The sequence below is a fragment of the Symphalangus syndactylus genome, chromosome 8 (assembly GCF_028878055.3).
Source record: "Symphalangus syndactylus isolate Jambi chromosome 8, NHGRI_mSymSyn1-v2.1_pri, whole genome shotgun sequence".
Lineage (NCBI taxonomy): Eukaryota > Metazoa > Chordata > Mammalia > Primates > Hylobatidae > Symphalangus > Symphalangus syndactylus.
The window spans coordinates 65,790,101-65,807,146 of record NC_072430.2 but is presented as its reverse complement, the minus strand read 5'-3'; positions in this window follow the sequence as shown (position 1 = coordinate 65,807,146).

The window sequence follows — 17,046 nt, the reverse complement described above, 5'->3', positions numbered from 1 at the left end:
TATAACATTCATTTTGAAATATACAGAAATGTTAATGAGGTGATGGCTGTGAAATCATCTTTTACTAAGAAATACAATGTGTGCCCGCATCAAACAGTGGGAATAATTACCAATTTATTTTCTCCTATGAAAAAATGATACTCAAACATTAGTGGGATCTTAGAAAGGGATCTGTGTTATTTGCAGAAGTATCATTAAGGCTAAACAACTGTGGCACAAAAGGATGGGCAGCATAATTTTCTAAAATATAGAAAAATTTAAAAGAGGCATTGCCAGAAAATAAATGAGAATGTTCATTCTCGCTAAGCTCTATGAGTAATGTAAACATATCTGGCATTTGTCCCCATTTCCTTCCTGGGACCTTTTAAATGAAAGTTTAGTAATTTATTCTTAATCACCCACAAGCTGTTAGGTACCCCGTGGCTTGTAGCCATTAGAATTAATTGCAGGTGCCTCTGCAGGTCTGCAGCATGCAGTAAACATGATCATGATGGATTCCTAACACAACCTGGCTGGCTTAGGGTAATTAGCTCTGGATCCCTTCTTCTTGTTCTGAAGTATGTTTAATTCTCAGTGGATTTCTGAAGCAATATTTTGCCTTTCTTGAAAGAAAATTTAAGAAAGTCTGGAAATAGAAAAATAATTGGACTAAACTCTCAATTTTTTGGAAGGGGAAATGTGGGGGAAACGGGGATATAAAAGGCTAAAGCACTTCTGTGAAACTGTTTCTCTAAAGCAGAAAAAGAAGAGTGAATTTGGTGATGGTATATTTACCCTGGAATTTAAGAAGAATAATTCTTTCTGGTGTTCAGAAGTCCAGACTTACTGATGTCCTATAAAACCTTGCCCTTCTAAGTGTGGTCCTGGGATCAGCAACATCAGCATCACCTGGGAGCTAATTAGAAATGCAAAATCTTGGCCACTCCAGACCTGAATCAGAATCTGCCTTTTAACCTGGACCCAGGTGATTGGCATTCTTATCAACATTTGAGAACCACTGATGTAATCCATGCTTAGAATATTTAATTTATTTAGAGAGCTTATCATTCTGTCTAGAAGGCATTTATATTCCAGTTACGATTGCCAGAAAGTCCCAGAAAGAAGCAGGTGCAATGCTGTTCCCTGGCAGAGCACACTGTGAAGGCAGCAGCCACGCCTCTCTGGTCTTTGGATTCCCAGCACCTAGCTCAGTGTATGAAATGTTAAGGTGGATGAATGGATAGGTGAATGGATGGATAGATGGATGGAGGGAAGGATGGATGAATGAGTGGATGAAAAGCATGGTAAACCCCTAAAAAAACGAAAGACAAAGTGAATATTTTTAAAAAATCAATTACAAGCAGATTTTTTGTGTTATTCCATAGTATAGGCTTGCTTAATATCACAATCACAGTAGATTACATGGCAGGCTAACAAAGTCTTATTTTGAAAATTGAACAGTTCTAGGCCTCCAACAGCCTGTGGAGAGAGGTTTGGTTTGTGGAAGGGTGTTATTCCAGCAGAGAAGAATACCTTCCCTTCCCCGAACTCATCTGCTGCTGCATTAGTGCCCTCTATTGCTATGTTCCTTTTTTCTAGCTAGGCCCTATTTCCACAGCTGGAGTATAAACCTTTTTTTTTTTTTTTTTTTTTTGAGACGGAGTCTCGCTGTCGCCCAGGCTGGAGTGCAGTGGCAAGATCTCGGCTCACTGCAGGCTCCGCCCCCCGGGTTCACGCCATTCTCCTGCCTCAGCCTCCCGAGTAGCTGGGACTACAGGCGCCCGCCACCACGCCCGGCTAATTTTTTGTATTTTTAGTAGAGACGGGGTTTCACCGTGTTAGCCAGGATGGTCTCGATCTCCTGACCTCGTGATCCACCCGCCTCGGCCTCCCAAAGTGCTGGGATTACAGGCGTGAGGCACCGCGCCCTGCCAGCTGGAGTATAAACTTTTTAAAGGCAGGACTCTGCCTGCAACATTGACTCCCCTGCCCCCAGTACATGTCCGCTGACCTAAACCAATGCCCTTTTAATTTTTGCATATCTTTAAATAGTGCCTTTCCTTTGGTGCCACAGTTGTATAGCCTTAATGATACTTCTGCAAATAATGGGGATCCCTTTCTTTCTAAGATCCCGGTAATGCTGCTCATGCCACATTGGCTAATGCTGAGAGCTTATGACAACATGAAGAAATTCACTCCAGGGGGTAAAAATCTGTGTCCTCTTTTCTCATCCCTAAATCCACCATTTCTTTTGGAAATAGGAATGATGTCTTTTTATTTTTTTAATTTTTTGTTGAAACAATTACTGGTTCTGTTGTCCAGGCTGGAGTACTGGGGTGCAATCATGGCTCACTGCAGCCTTGGCCTCCCTGGACTCAAGTGATTCTCCCACCTCAGCCTCTCGAATGTCTTTTTATTATTGGCTCATTTTACTGCATTCAATGAATTGTTGGAAATTAGAGCCAGCCAAAAATTGTATAAATATTGGGCTGTCTCTGCTTCTCTGACACTAGATGAAGATGGCACTTGTGCCTGTGTGTCTGTGGGGTCCTCAGGAAGCTCTTCCCCTTGAGAGGCCTTGCCAGTGCCAGCCTCATCAGAGGGCAGCTTGGGTGGAGACCCCCCACCATGCTTCAGCTTGAATGGATTCCTGAGATGATGTTTCATGGTGCAGAGGCAGAAGAAGGGTGGGATAGGGAGTGGAAGAAGCATTGGCCATGAAATCAGAAAAACCTTGATTTGAACTGTAACTCTCCTACTCACTACTTGTGTGATCTTGGCAATTTTCATCATGTCTGTGAAATACATTGTACAGTGCGTGACAGGGAGTCAGCGTTCAACATTTGCTAATTTCCTTTGCCTCTCTGAGCCTGTTTCCTCATTATGATGCATAAAAATATCACATACTTTAGTACTTGTCACATAAAACGTGCGTAATGAATGCTTTTAATTCCCTTCCAGTTTGCTGGTCCCGGGTACCACCCACACTGTTTGGCACTCCCTGTTTCTCTGTGTTGGATCTTCTTAAAGTGTTCTATTGGATGACCTTCACTTGTCCTTGATGCCATGGACAGAAATCATGGTCTATCTGCCAAGTGGACTTTCTTCCAGCACCTTCAGTAGTTTCTGTCCATCCCTGACCACCCACTGGATCCTTCATTTACCCAGTACATGTTTTTAGATCCAGGATCTCCCACTGCTAAGTAAAAAAACTTGTGCTATTTGCCACTGGAAACTGAGTTGAAAACACCAGAATCCAGAAGGTTTATTCTTGGGGCACTTCCTCTTCAAATTCCAGTACTTTTGGCATTTTTGACGCAAATATAAATTTTATAAATTATTTCTTTAAAAATAAAGTATATAGGGTCATCGTAGAAGAAAAATTGACTTAAATATGGATAATAAAAAGGAAGAAAAAGAAGTTCAGTTGTAATCCTATTATACACAGATAACAATTATTTGTCACTTTGGTGGATAGCCTTTTAATTTTTATGTATGACCCAGCACAGTGGTTCAGGCCTGTAATCTTAGCACTTTGGGAGACCAAGGTGGTCAGATTGCTTGAGCTCAGGAGTTCGAGACCAGCCTGAGCAACATAGTGAAACCCTGTCTTCACAAAAAAATACAAAAAATTTATCCAGGCCTGATGGTTTCTGCTTGTAGTCCCAGCTACTTGTGGGGCTGAGGTGGAAGGATGGCTTCAGCCCAGGAGGTCAAGGCTGCAGTGAGCAGAGATCAGGCCACTGCACTCCAGCCTGGGTGACAAAATGAGACCTCTTTAAAAAAAAACCTTTATATAAATGAATATATAATATATATAAATACATTTTATATAAATATACAAATAAATGCATATAATATAAAATCCATTAACATCTATTATGTAAGTATATGTTAAAATATTTTTAGTATATAGGTATGTATTTGATCCATTGGCCTCTAACTATTCCATGTTTTCTGAAACACACACACGGTCTTAATGTTCTTAGAGTTTTATGGCTTATATTTTTTCCACCTGATTATCCCCTCTGCTACTGAATATAAATTATTGTTTAAACAAATCAATGCCTAGAACACTGCGTAGCCTATAGTAGTGTACAATGAATAAATATTTTGAGAATAAATGAGAAAACATATCCTAATGTAATTTTTGTGTAAATTTTGAGCTTTCAATGTTGGATTTTCTTTTAAATGGGGTAAATCTGTTGATAAATTGTTATGAAAAGTTCGCATGGAAAAAAAGCCTCATTTAAAGGGAGATTAAGATAGATCTTTACTAACATCTGTTGGTGAACCTGTCTGTCTTAACTTTTCATTTTAGAACTGCACAGTGATTTAGCGTTGAATCCTATTTGGACTAATTTAACCCTGAAAATCTGAAAACTATCTTTCCTTTAAAATTTGAGGGCTTTAAGTGCAATGTTTTTAGGGACTGGACAAACAGTTACAAGAGGGATGAGTGCTTTTGAATTCCCTGCCAGTAGGCACAAACCCCGATGCCCCTAGGGGCTGGCAATGATTTCACAGGTTAAGTGGTGCAGATGGGAACCCACTGCAGTCACTCTGCAAAACTGGAGTGCGATGCATGACGGAGAGTCAGCGTTCACCCAGTGCTAGTTTCCAAAGGGCAGCCACTACTGAACTTTCATGTGGCAAGGTGGGGTCCAATGGCACCAGCTTGTTTCTTTCTTCAGGAGAAGTAAAAAACTTGAAAAATTATGTGAAATTCTTGATTCTGAAATAATGGCAGCTCATTTAATTTAAAATATGAAACTACGCAAGCAAAACAAAATCCACCTGAGAACAATGAGCCTCTGGGTTAAGCTGAGGAACTGTTTAAATTGCCTAAAAGACCCCAGTTAGTCAAATGCCGGGTGGAAGACTGCTTCAGAACACTGGCTGGGTCTGCCTTCTTCCAGGGTGCGACACGTTGCTCTCGTGAGCCAGATCTAGGTTCTCAGTGGCTCCTGCAGGAAGTCATAAGTGGATGCAAGAAGTCCCAAGCTGGCAGTCTGCCAGGCGATTCCAGTAGGTAATGTCAGTTCAAATAGAGGAGACTGCCAATACCTGTGACCTGGCACAGTGAATTGGCAAGCAGATCAGAAAGAGATCTTAATACATTGTGAATAAGTCCTGATTTCTAGAGAGATCTCCAGGGATGAATTATTAAAACCCTCACATTTACCTTCTCTTGGAGGTCTATTGGAGTTAAAAGTCTCTACTGAATCTTAAAAAGGAAGCAAATGTCAAAAAGAGACAAATCCCAGCCAGGTGATGGGAAATGTCATTTCAGGATAATAGCATCTGCACATTGGTCATTAAAATACATTATTTCCAATGAATGCCCTTAACTCTGCAGGATGGGAACATAGCTTTAATCAGACAGGTTCCCAGATCAGAGTACGTCAAAACACGAGCAGCAGATTCTGTGCTGCAGGATCAACAGAGGAAAGAAATCCAGAACATTTTCTTTTACATTTAAAATGCTTTATGAGGGAAATGGGTAGTTAGTCATATTTATTATTGAGCATTTACAAGAATACTTGCTTATTGTTTTATTTTCTTATTATTTATTTTGAGCAAGTTTCTGGTTATTAAGAAAGGGCCCTCTTTCTTAAAGGGTAGATACCTGATTTTGCAGCTAAAAGGAGCTAAAAGGTGCATCAGAACTGAAACACCTGCCTAGAGGTAGGAAAAGGGATCAGATTTTCTCTAGATACCTACTGATCAGTTCTAAGAGACACAAGTTCCTGAAGGACTTTGTTTTTCTGGTGGCTTTTTCTAATGCTGCTTTGGTCCTGAAGGAGTTGCAGATAATGAAAAATAGCTAAGAGAAGACGGTGGAGTTTACCGAGCGGATGAGGGGCAGGCTGTGAATTTAGTAGGAAAAGAGAAATGGGTCTGCGAAAATCTCTAGGAAGATGAGAACAAACTTGTACCTGAACATCAAAATAGCACCCTAATATCTTATTAGCAACAAGCATACCTGGTGTCCAGATGTTGATTTCCAAGACCATTCTCCAATAAAAGAACCAGGGATTCTTGGAGACATGAATGATTCTAGGGCTGGAGCAAAAAATATACAAGATGAACCTAGGGCACTCTGTAGAGCCAGAAAATAAGCAAGTTCTAAAACAAAACAAAGACCAAAACTTACAATGATGAGAGTATTCAAAGGAACGCAGGAGCCAACTGAAAGAGTTCCCAATGGCCAAAGCTGGAACAATTTAACAAACAAAATAAATAAGTATTTGGATTATAACTCAAAATACAAAATAAATATCCATGAGTCCATGTTATAAATAAATGATTGAATAAATAAATAGTATAAAAGAGACAAGTCTCCCAAGCAGAAAAATTCCTTATTTTATGGAGATACTCTGGCCTCAAGGAGATGGAATGTAACTCCCAATTCCTTAATCGAGGCTGTGTATAGTAACTTCTTTCCAAAGAGTATAGTCTGGGAAGAAGCAAAAGAGTAACTACAGTGGGGAAACCTTACAAACAGTACCTCAGCCGGGTGCTCAAGATCACCAGCACAGTGACAAGTCATGTTGATGCTATGTTATCCTTGATATGATGTGATGAAAATGGCATCTGTGGAATCTGTGACTTTCTCCCCAAAATCCATAACCACAGTCTAGTCATGAGAAAAACATCAGACGAATCCTAATAAAGGGACATTCTACAAAATATCTGACTGGTACTCCCCAAATTGACTGTTCGGGTCATTGAAAGCAAGGAAAGCCTGATAAACTGCCACGGCCACAAGGAGTCTAAGGACACATCCAGTTTCCATTCGTATCCAAAATGGAATCTGAGACAGAAAGAGGACCTTAGGTGAGAACTAAGGAAATGGGAACAACAGTATGGACTGTAGTTAGTGACACTGCATCAGTTTTGGTTCTTTAGTGCTAATAAGTATACCGCAATAATGTAAGATGTTAATAATAGGAGAACCTGGGCACGTGGTACATGGGAACTCTGTGCTATTTTCACAATTTTTCTGTAAATCTAAACTGTTCTGAGACATAAAGTTGGTTTTTAAGAGAGCCATCCTGGCCTGCACTAGGAAATACTTACTCCATACATTGTGGACCCTTCCTCCAATACAAGATGTCTCAAGTAGCTTTCTTGGTTAAAAGGGAAGTGATGTAAAAACAGGCATCATTTTAGCAAAGGGCCACCAGATGGCTGTCATCTGGCAGAAGTCTACTTCCCGGGCTTTCTAGATGCATACATGACTATCACCGGGAGCATTCAACCTCCAAAGAAGAGTTCTACTAATTATGTCTGTCTAAATAATGTGATAAATTTAAGTTTCAAGTGATAGCAGTTAGTTCACATTGTAAATATACAAGTCAGTTTGTCTGTACCACATTTAAAACAAATTGCCTACTGTGTCCCAGGAAATATTTCAGCCAGGTACCTTTGATTTTCACAATTGGGCTATGTAGAAATTGCTTTTGGAGCCAATTAATTGGAAGCACTTATAAGTTTGTAGCTTTAATTACATACCAGTATAGTCTGCTCCTGGTTAAAAAGGCACCCGATAGGCTGGGCTTGGTAGCTCACGCCTGTAATCCCAGCACTTTGGGAGGCTGAGTCGGGCAGATCACCTGAGGTTGAGAGTTCGAGACCAGCCTGACCAACATGGAGAAAGTTCGTCTCTACTAAAAACACAAAATTAGCTGAGCGTGGTGGCATAGGTCTGTAATCCCAGCTACCTGGGAGGCTGAGGCAGGAGAATTGCTTGAACTCGGGAGGCAGAGATTGCGGTGAGCAGAGATTGTGCGATTGCACTCCAGCCTGGGCAACAAGAGCGAAACTCTGTCTCAAAAAAAAAAAAAAAAAAAAAAAGGGCACCTGATAAATAGTAGTGATATGTTAAAGAAAAAAATACTACCGTTGAAGTTGCTGTTAATTACATGTTGGGTACTGCTCACTTCCTATGTAAGGTCCAAATTCTTTGGATGATTTGTTCAAAGGTTGGAACAAGAGATATGCAGAGGCACTTTATAATCACCTCTTGCCTTCTGAGGTAGTCATTTGTACCTACCTCAGCTACTCATAAGCTCCTTCAAAACTAGGGCTAAGTATTGATGGTCTTTGTATTTCCCATGCAACTGCCAAAGGGCCTTGCATCAACATATTTTGGTGAATTAGTTAAACAAGGTACACCTCTGCCGTTCCTGTGACTTAACTGGAGGCTTAGACTGGAATCACAGAATAGTCAGAATGTGCCGTCTTGATTACTGCTTCCTTTCTACCCACAGACATCAATGGTAAAATCAGACACTTTTGTTCTCTCAGATTTCTGTATTTTAATGCACTATAAATCATGTATTTTAATGCACTGTATTCATTTTTCATATCAATCACTGAATAATTAGAAGATATTTCTTCTTAACAAGTGTCAAAACATTTCATAGCCCCAGTTTACTTTGTAGAATTTTACATTGTGAGTAGGTGAGAGCCTTAATCATCAGATTAAAACCTTAAGTGCTAAAATCCGCGCTGTGGTGGCATTTACTTAATTGCTTTACAAGACTGAGGCTCAGTCAAGTTTGTCTTCTTCAGCAACTCTTCTTTTTTATCTCATTATGCATTTAGATGGAGTCCCTGGTGGGGTGGGGGGTGGGGGACAGGGGTATTGGCATTAGACAAAGTTTCTGTTCCAAAGGAGATTTAGTCTGTTATTATGTCTAAACTTTCCAATTCGTAGTCCATTCTAGTTTTTAGGAGGATTAATGTACATCCTATCTGCAATATAGTAATACTAGCCTTATCCATCATTGGAGAGTGAGCTCACCACCTAGTTCTTTCCTGAGCTGCCCCTGTCTTCTTCTCTACCCCTTCCACCATATTCCATAGCTTCAACCAAAACTTCTATTCAAGTGGCTTCCAAATCCAGATCTAAATCTCTGACCTTTATTCTAAACCCAAGATGCTTGCTTTTCCAGACTCACAAATTTTACTTTTTGAGGAACCATATTATTTTTTCCTGACATTTATCATGATGCTTTGCAGGCTATAAGAAAGCAATAAACCGGGCATGGTGGCATGTGCCTATAATCCCAGCTACCATGAGGCTGAGTAGGGAGGATTGCTTCAGCCCTAGAATGTCAGTTTAGCCTGGGCAACATAGTGAGACCCTGTCTGAAAAGAGGAAAAGAAGAAGGAAGAAAGGAAAGAAGGAAGGAAGGAAATGAGCAAATGAAGCATTATTCACAATAGCCAAGATATGTAATCAACCTAGGTGTCCATCAATTGATGAGAAAATGTGATATATATATATATATATATATATATATATATATATATATATACACACACACTCACACACACACATACATGCCTTGGAATATTATTCAGCCTTTAAAAAGAAGAAGGAAATCCTGTCACTTTCAATGACATGGATGAACCTAGAAGACATTATGCTAAGTGGTATAAGCCAGGCACAGAAAGCCAAATACAGCGTGATCCCACCTCTTTGTAGAATTTAAAACAGTCAGACTCAACTAGTGGGATAGTGGTTATCAGGGACTAGGGCAAGGCTAGGGCGGGGTGATGGTAGAGGGAGCCAGGGAGAGGGATTGGAAAATGTTCTTCAAATGATACAAAATTTCAGTTAGACAGGAAACATAAATTCAGGACATCTGTACAACATGGTGACTAGAGTTAGTAACAATGTATTGTATACTTTCAAATTGCTAAGAGAATAGATTTTAAATGGTCTCATCACAAAACAAAATAAGTATGTGAGGTAATAGATATGTTCATTAGTTTGATTTAGCCATTTCCCAGTGTATTCGTATATCAAAATACCATGTTGAGAGAAGGGAACAACAGACACCAGGACCTACTTGAAGGTCGAGAGAGAGAGAGGAGGGTGAGGTTGGAAAAACTACCTTTTGGGTACTAGGCTTACTACCTAGGTGACAAAATAATTTGTACACCAAACCCCTGTGACACATGACTTACCTATATAACAAACCTGCATGTGTGTACCCCTGAACTAAAAAGTTAAAAAAAAAAGACAATTGATAAGGAAAGTAAGATTATTATTTGAGGATTTCATGAAGATACCGAAAGATATAAAGATGATTTTTTGTTAATAATTTGTTTACAATTGTATAGTTGTCTTTTATTCTCAATAAATTATTGAATCCTTAAAAAATGTGTTGTACACCATTAATATGTATAATTTTCATTTTTTAATAAATATCTTTTTAAAAATTAAATGAGGCCGGGCACGGTGGCTCACGCCTGTAATCCTAGCACTTTGGGAGGCTGAGGTGGGCAGATCACCTGAGGTCAGGAGTTTGAGACCAGCCTGGCCAACATGGTGAAACCCTGTCTCTACTAAAAATACAAAAATTAGCCAGGCATGGTGGTGCATGCCTGTAATCCTAGCTACTCAGGAGGCTGAGGCAGGAGAATCGCTTGAACCTGGGAGGTGGAGGTTGCAGTGAGCCGAGATTGCACCACTGCACTCCAGCCGGGGCAACAGAGCAAGACTTTGTCTCAAAAAAAAAAAAAATTAAATGAGCAAATGAATAACTTGAGTATATAATATGGAAAACAAAAGCCAGCTCTCTTAGGAGCTAAAGATTTTAGCCATTTTAAATGAGAAGTCTCCAAAAATGTCATAATATAATATAATTATATAATTACACGCCTTTCCCAACAAAATCTACTAAATATAATTTAATCTTTTTTCTTTTTTTCTTTCCATTTTCTTTTTTTTTCTTTTTACTTAGAGACCACCCTTATGAATATCAGTTACTATATAACATGCGGTAACATAGTAGCCCTTAGGTGTTTTAACCATTTGAGAAAATTTGCCCTCCTCTAAAGGAGTTCTTTTGTCTGCTTTTCATATTCTTCACTGTCAGGATGCCAGCTGTCATTTCTTGCTATCACTGGTGTCTGTACCTCCAGCATCAGCCCCACCCTTGTTCTCTGATTGTACCACTCCTTGCCAAATTTTATGAGTTAACTGCTATGAGTTAGGAAACCCTATAGCTTTGTTTTTAGACATTTCTAAACATAAAGTAAGCTCTAAGCAAGGCCTTGAGGAGCTATTTTATGAGTACAGTGTGTGGATTGGTTTCAGTCCATTTTATCCACACTGAAACATTTTGTTACCACATTTCTTAGTTTAACTGTCCTAGATAAATGAAGTTGCTAGATGAGAGAAAGTTGCATATCAACATACCCTGGCAAATAGGCCTTCATTTGATTTGGTACCTATTCTCTTATTCTAGAGAATATACTAACTTTCACTCAGAAAAGAAATAAGATCTGTAAATGTAAATTCAATAGGAAAATATTATTTATTCCATCCATCTCCCTACCTAAAGGTCATAATTTTTGCCTTCTTCTGCAAGACTTCAACCATCATTGTTTTCAGTGTTTCTCAAAGTGTGGTCCTTAGACCAACTGCATCAGAAACGCTCAGATTGCATGTTAACAAGCAGATTCTTTGGTCCTAGCCTTGGTCAATCCAATCATAATCCTCCGGTGGTGATGGTATATTCCAGGTTTCTTTTTTTTTTTTTTAAGCAAACCCTCCTTGTGATAAATTCTCAGGCATATGAGAGTTTACACTACCAAGCTCGAATGGCTCCTCTGACATTCTTCACAATTCCCTTCCACCAACCCTTCCTCCTATCTCTATGCTTCCTTTTCCAGTTTCATACATTCTGCTTATCCACTTTTTCTTGAATTTTTCTCTTCTCCAGACCTCCAAATTCAGAACCCTCCTTTGAATATTTTATGACCATCAATCTTTCCCTAATCAAGAACAAATAAGGTAATCATTTTTTCCTGAACATAAAATTTCTGCAATATGCCTATCCCCTTCCCTGAGCCTGCAATATTGATAAATGGGTTATACAAAGTGATGGAAACACTTTTTCTGGAAGTTTTTCAGAAGTGAGTATAAGCTCAGTCATGTTCATAGGTAGAAAGAGAACTAGATGACTTACAAAGCCATTTCCAGGCCTGCCTTGAGTCTTTACATTGTAAATACTAACTTAATTTATTAATTTTCTGTCCTTTCCTTTTTAAGACATTTCTGCTAGTCTTTTGTCTTTATATTTTGAAGCTTTTCTATCCTGGGACTATGCTTTATAATCATGTTGTATCTCTTATAACAGTAGACACTAGCAATCTGCAACATATTTGTGGACATGGAATAAATCCATATTGATCTATACTTTGCATCCTTGTTTTCTGTATCAAAATTGAGGTGTGAGAAGGCAGAGTCTCACCTAATACAATGAAATAAACATCACCCAACACAAAATTGAATTAAGTTTTATGCTTATTTAAATTTTATCTGATAAGAAATTCTTAAAATAAAAGGTTTTATATTACCAAATTACACCTTGAATGGAGTAGCAATAGTAATATTCATGTAGGCCGGCAACAGTGTTTCAGAAGCTGCATGGGAGACAGACAGCCTTGGTATAACAGCCAAGTGGGCAGGTGATCTCTATTGACATCCCACTCCTTTGCATTCATCCTACTTTGTTTGTTTGTTTTTTGGGACCAAGTTTCACTCTTGTTGCCCAGGCTGGTGTGCAATACCACGATCTCAGTTCACTGCAATCTCTGCCTCCTGGGTTCCAGTGATTCTCTTGCCTCAGCCTCCCAAGTAGCTGGGATTACAGGCATGTGCCACCATGTCCGGCTAATTTTTGTATTTTAGTAGAGACAGGGTTTCACCATGTTGATCAGTCTGGTCTCAAACTCCTGACCTCAGGTGATCCACCTGCTTCGGACTCCCAAAGTGCTGGGATTACAGGCATGAAGTCACCGCACCTGGCTGATCCCACTTTTTTTAGGTACCCAGAGTCCTCTCAAAGGTGCCCTTCCTACATCCTACAATGACCTGTTCACCCACAAATTTCTCCAAACTCCAGAATTACTCTTGGTCTCTCTTTAATAAAAGTTTTGGTATTAGGGAGAAAGTAATCTGATGTTTGCATTTTATTTAAAAAGTTTATTGAATAAAATTAGTCTTGGATTATTGACATCTATGTGGTCCACATTCTTAAGCCCCTCTTCCTGCTGTCAGAAGACTATGAGTTAGTAACTTGCCATCCCACTTGAAAATATCTTGGTTTGGGGAAGACAGAGCTAAATTGTGAGTACAGAATATTTGCCCTTTGAATCTAGGTAACTTAAGATGAAGTCTTTCTGTAGGAGGCAGTTACACCAGCTGCCTTTCAAGGATGAATCAGGATTCAGATGAATTCAGCCTCACATGATTTCTTTATATCAATGACAACATTAATTTCTCAGACTATCAATATGGTCTTTCTCTTGTGGCCTCTAACCCTAACCCTGTTACAAAGAAGGCATTTTTAATCACTGAGGGCTAAAATATAGAATTGAATGAAGGCAAGCAATTCCATTTGGAATGTCCCATCAGCAGTGGAAGGGACCTCCTTTGTACTGCAGCCTGCTGTGGCTAAGCACTAAGAATGTATTGTGAACTACCAGTGCTCAGGGAGCAGCGGGGGAAGTATCTTCTCTAGACAACAGAGGCTGAAGCTGTGAATAACGCATTTAAGTAACAGAGTTGTAGGCAAATAGCAATAGACTTGTAAGCAAAGATTATATTGAATTTGACAACAGGCTTGGGTGGTTTATTTATTTATTTATTTATTTTGATGACTTCAACCTGACATTGACCTGATGAGCTCAGAAGAATAGTCTTGAGCTGAAGAGCACTCACTTCCCAGCAGAGGTTTCCATGTTAATGGATATGTCAACCTTATTCAGTGAAAAAGAAGGTCAAGGGCATCCAAATAATACATATAATCCTTTCAGGCTATTTTAATTGAGTTTTTCAGTATCATAATTCACTAAGAAGAAAAAGGGAAGAAATCATCACAGATTCATTTTGATTGTTATCCCAAATGAAACAAAATATGTTTAGTTTATCTTTGCTAGAAAATCTCATCTTGTAGAACAATCCTGGTGTGAAACCATTTCCTAAAACTACGTTTCCAGAATTAGCCAATTCAGTTTCTTTTTCTATTCTGTAGAATTTGGCCAGAATCAAAGATTCCCACCCTGGCTTTGTTATCTGCCTTTTAGGGCCCAAGTCCGGCGTCAATTTCTCCTTCAACTCCAAGATGAGTTGAGCGATGAGTATTTGAGGAAGAGCACTGCAAAGTAAATTTCCATCTTTCACCCCCAAATTTCTATCCCGCCCATCCCTGCATCTGCAGGCTCCATGATCAAAAATAAATATCTTGCTTTCTTAATCAGAATTTAGGTATCAACCAAAGTTTGCCTGCATCCAGGGACTAATGGGAGTAGGTCACAGGAAATTAGATCTAGATCTTACCCAGGTCGACAATCTCTATCTAGGAGGTCATGCATGGTACCATTTATCAGGAAGCAGAAGATAGCATGCATATTGCTCAGGCCACATGGCACCCTGGGATCTTCAAGCTGGCCCAGGTATATATACTGTGGAGACACAGTTTTGTAAAATCTCTGATGCCAAAGTAGTTCAGAATGAGTACAAGTGGGAAGTCAATCATGCATGGGGACTGCATGAGCCACCTGAAGTGTTAGTCTAGATAAAGCTTCTCCAGTTTATTTCTTGGCAAAGAGCATTCCCTCACTCCAACCCAAGGGCGATTTCTATACAGTGGCTTAATATCTAAACAGGTTATCATAATGGGTTGGGAGAATATATTACCAAGAAGATTTGAGTCAGTACAGCTTTCTTCCAGCATAAGACTTGATAACCTGAATTAAATTAAATATGATGGTTTAATTAAGAAACACAATTTTCATGATAGTAATTATTAATGGCTCCAGTTACTATTGCTGCACAGGAAACCACCCCAAAACTTAGTGGCACAAAACAGACATTTATGATATTCTTGGATATAGAATTCTCTGCTGGTCAAGAATTCAGTTGGGACATAGTACAATGTCTCTTTGCACAATGTCTGGGACCTCAGCTAGGGAGACTCATGACCTGGGGGTGATTTGATGACTCAGAGCTGAGCTGATTTTGAGGTTTCTTTCTGCCATGTCTGGCAGTTAATGTTGACTATATGCAGAGAGCACAGTAGGCTGCTGACTGATGTGTAGCATCTCCAGCATGGCAGCCTCAGAAGAGCCAGACTTCTTTCATGGTGACTAGCTCCTCCCGGAATGAGTACCCCAAGAGAACCAGGAGGAAGCTTTATGGCCTTTTCTGACCTAGCCTCATACAGCATCACTTCCATAGTAAAAGAATTATTGCTTACAAGTCCAGATTCAAGGGGCAGAGTGAAAGACTCCATCTTTCAATGTGTCAGGGAATTTTTATATAAGATTTAAATATGTTTTCAAATTGTCTCATTCATATAAGGCATAGCCATCAAGAGCTAGAGCCATGGTAGAAAAAAGCTACTGTGGCCGGGCGTGGCGGCTCATGGTTGTAATCCTAGCACTTTGAGAGGCCGAAGGGGGTGGATCACTTGAAGTCAGGAGTTCGAGACCATCCTGGCCAACATGGCAAAACCCCATCTCTACTAAAAATCCAAAAATTAACTGGGCATGGTGGTGGGTGCTTGTAATCCCAGCTACTCTGGAGGCTGAGGCACGAGAATCACTTGAACCTGGGAGGTAGAGGTTGCAGTGAGCCGAGATCGCGCCACTGCATTCCAGCCTGGGCGACAGAGTGAGACTCAGTCTCAAAAAAAAAAAAAAAAAAAAAAAAGAGTGAAGAAAAAAAAGCTTCTGTGGTTGCAATACGACTTCGATGTAATGCATAGCTCAGTAGCAACTCAGAAGTGAAGAAAGTATACAGAAGGTCTATGATTATACCAATGGCTATGAAAAATGCTCAATATAATCAAGCTTGGAAAGTCCATTTTTACTCGCTGATAGTAAGGTTTCTAACTATTCACTTAGAGATATTTAGAAACAATTTTATTTTCAGAATTCCTACAAGATTAATAACTTTGCGATCACAAGTCATAAACTTTCAAGTTCTAACCACTTTTACCTCTTGAAAACAATTGTCTTATTACCATTTCTAAAGTTTTTATTACGGAAAATTTCTTTTTGGGTATGCAGCTAGGTACTGATTTCATTTATTACAGCTCTGGTCACTATTTATCCTACTCCTTGTTCAATATTACTTCACACCCCCACAGATTGGCCCAATTTCCTCCACGAGCCTCCCTTGGTCATGTTCAAGTTTCACACTGCATTTGATTGAGCCTCTCTTTACACAGTACTTATATTTGTCGTTACTTTTAAACATGTAAATTCCTAAGCTTGGAGAGTCTTCTCATTAGGACCAGGGAAAATGCATTCGTGTTGCTGTCTTTGATCTCTGAGGCGGTATGTGATTTAAGTTTGCCTCAGATCCTCAGTTTCCTCTCTACAATAATGAATTTAGGCAGAAACCTGTATGATCTAGTTTTAGACCAAAATCTCTTTTTTAAAGGTTTTAAATGAGATGAAAAAGAAATTGGCCGCTTTGAGAAAAGAGGAAGTAAAAATGGAGCGACCTGAAGGAACCCAGGGAGATTAAGCAGCCTCCATTTTGAGCAGGCAGCTCTGGGGTCTGAGAGAGCTGACCAAGGGCGGCTTTGACAGAGAGAGATTATGGACAGCAGCAGCTCAGAATAATAGGTGGTTTAAAGGATATAATTAACAATCCTCTTCTGAAAAGCAGCACAACAGCCTTAGAAAGAGAGGTCAAGGGCCCTTTTGGAAAGGCCTCCGGGCAACAACCTCTTCTAAGCAAATGTTTAAATAAGCAGTTCTCATAACAGTTAAAGGGTGACTTCACTTGCATGTAGGAGATTGTATTTGCTAAAATCAGGTACCATGTCACTCACAGAAAGTTTATCAACACGTGGGATATTTTCCTAATTAAAAATATAGGAAAAGAAATGTGTGTGCATTTTTTATGTGTATATATTTGAAGAGAATCAAAAACACAGGAAAGTTATTTTTCACGACAATAATAATGGCAGACCTGTTCATGATGTTTAACTTGCCACAGTCTATTGTCCAGCTTGCATTCATTTC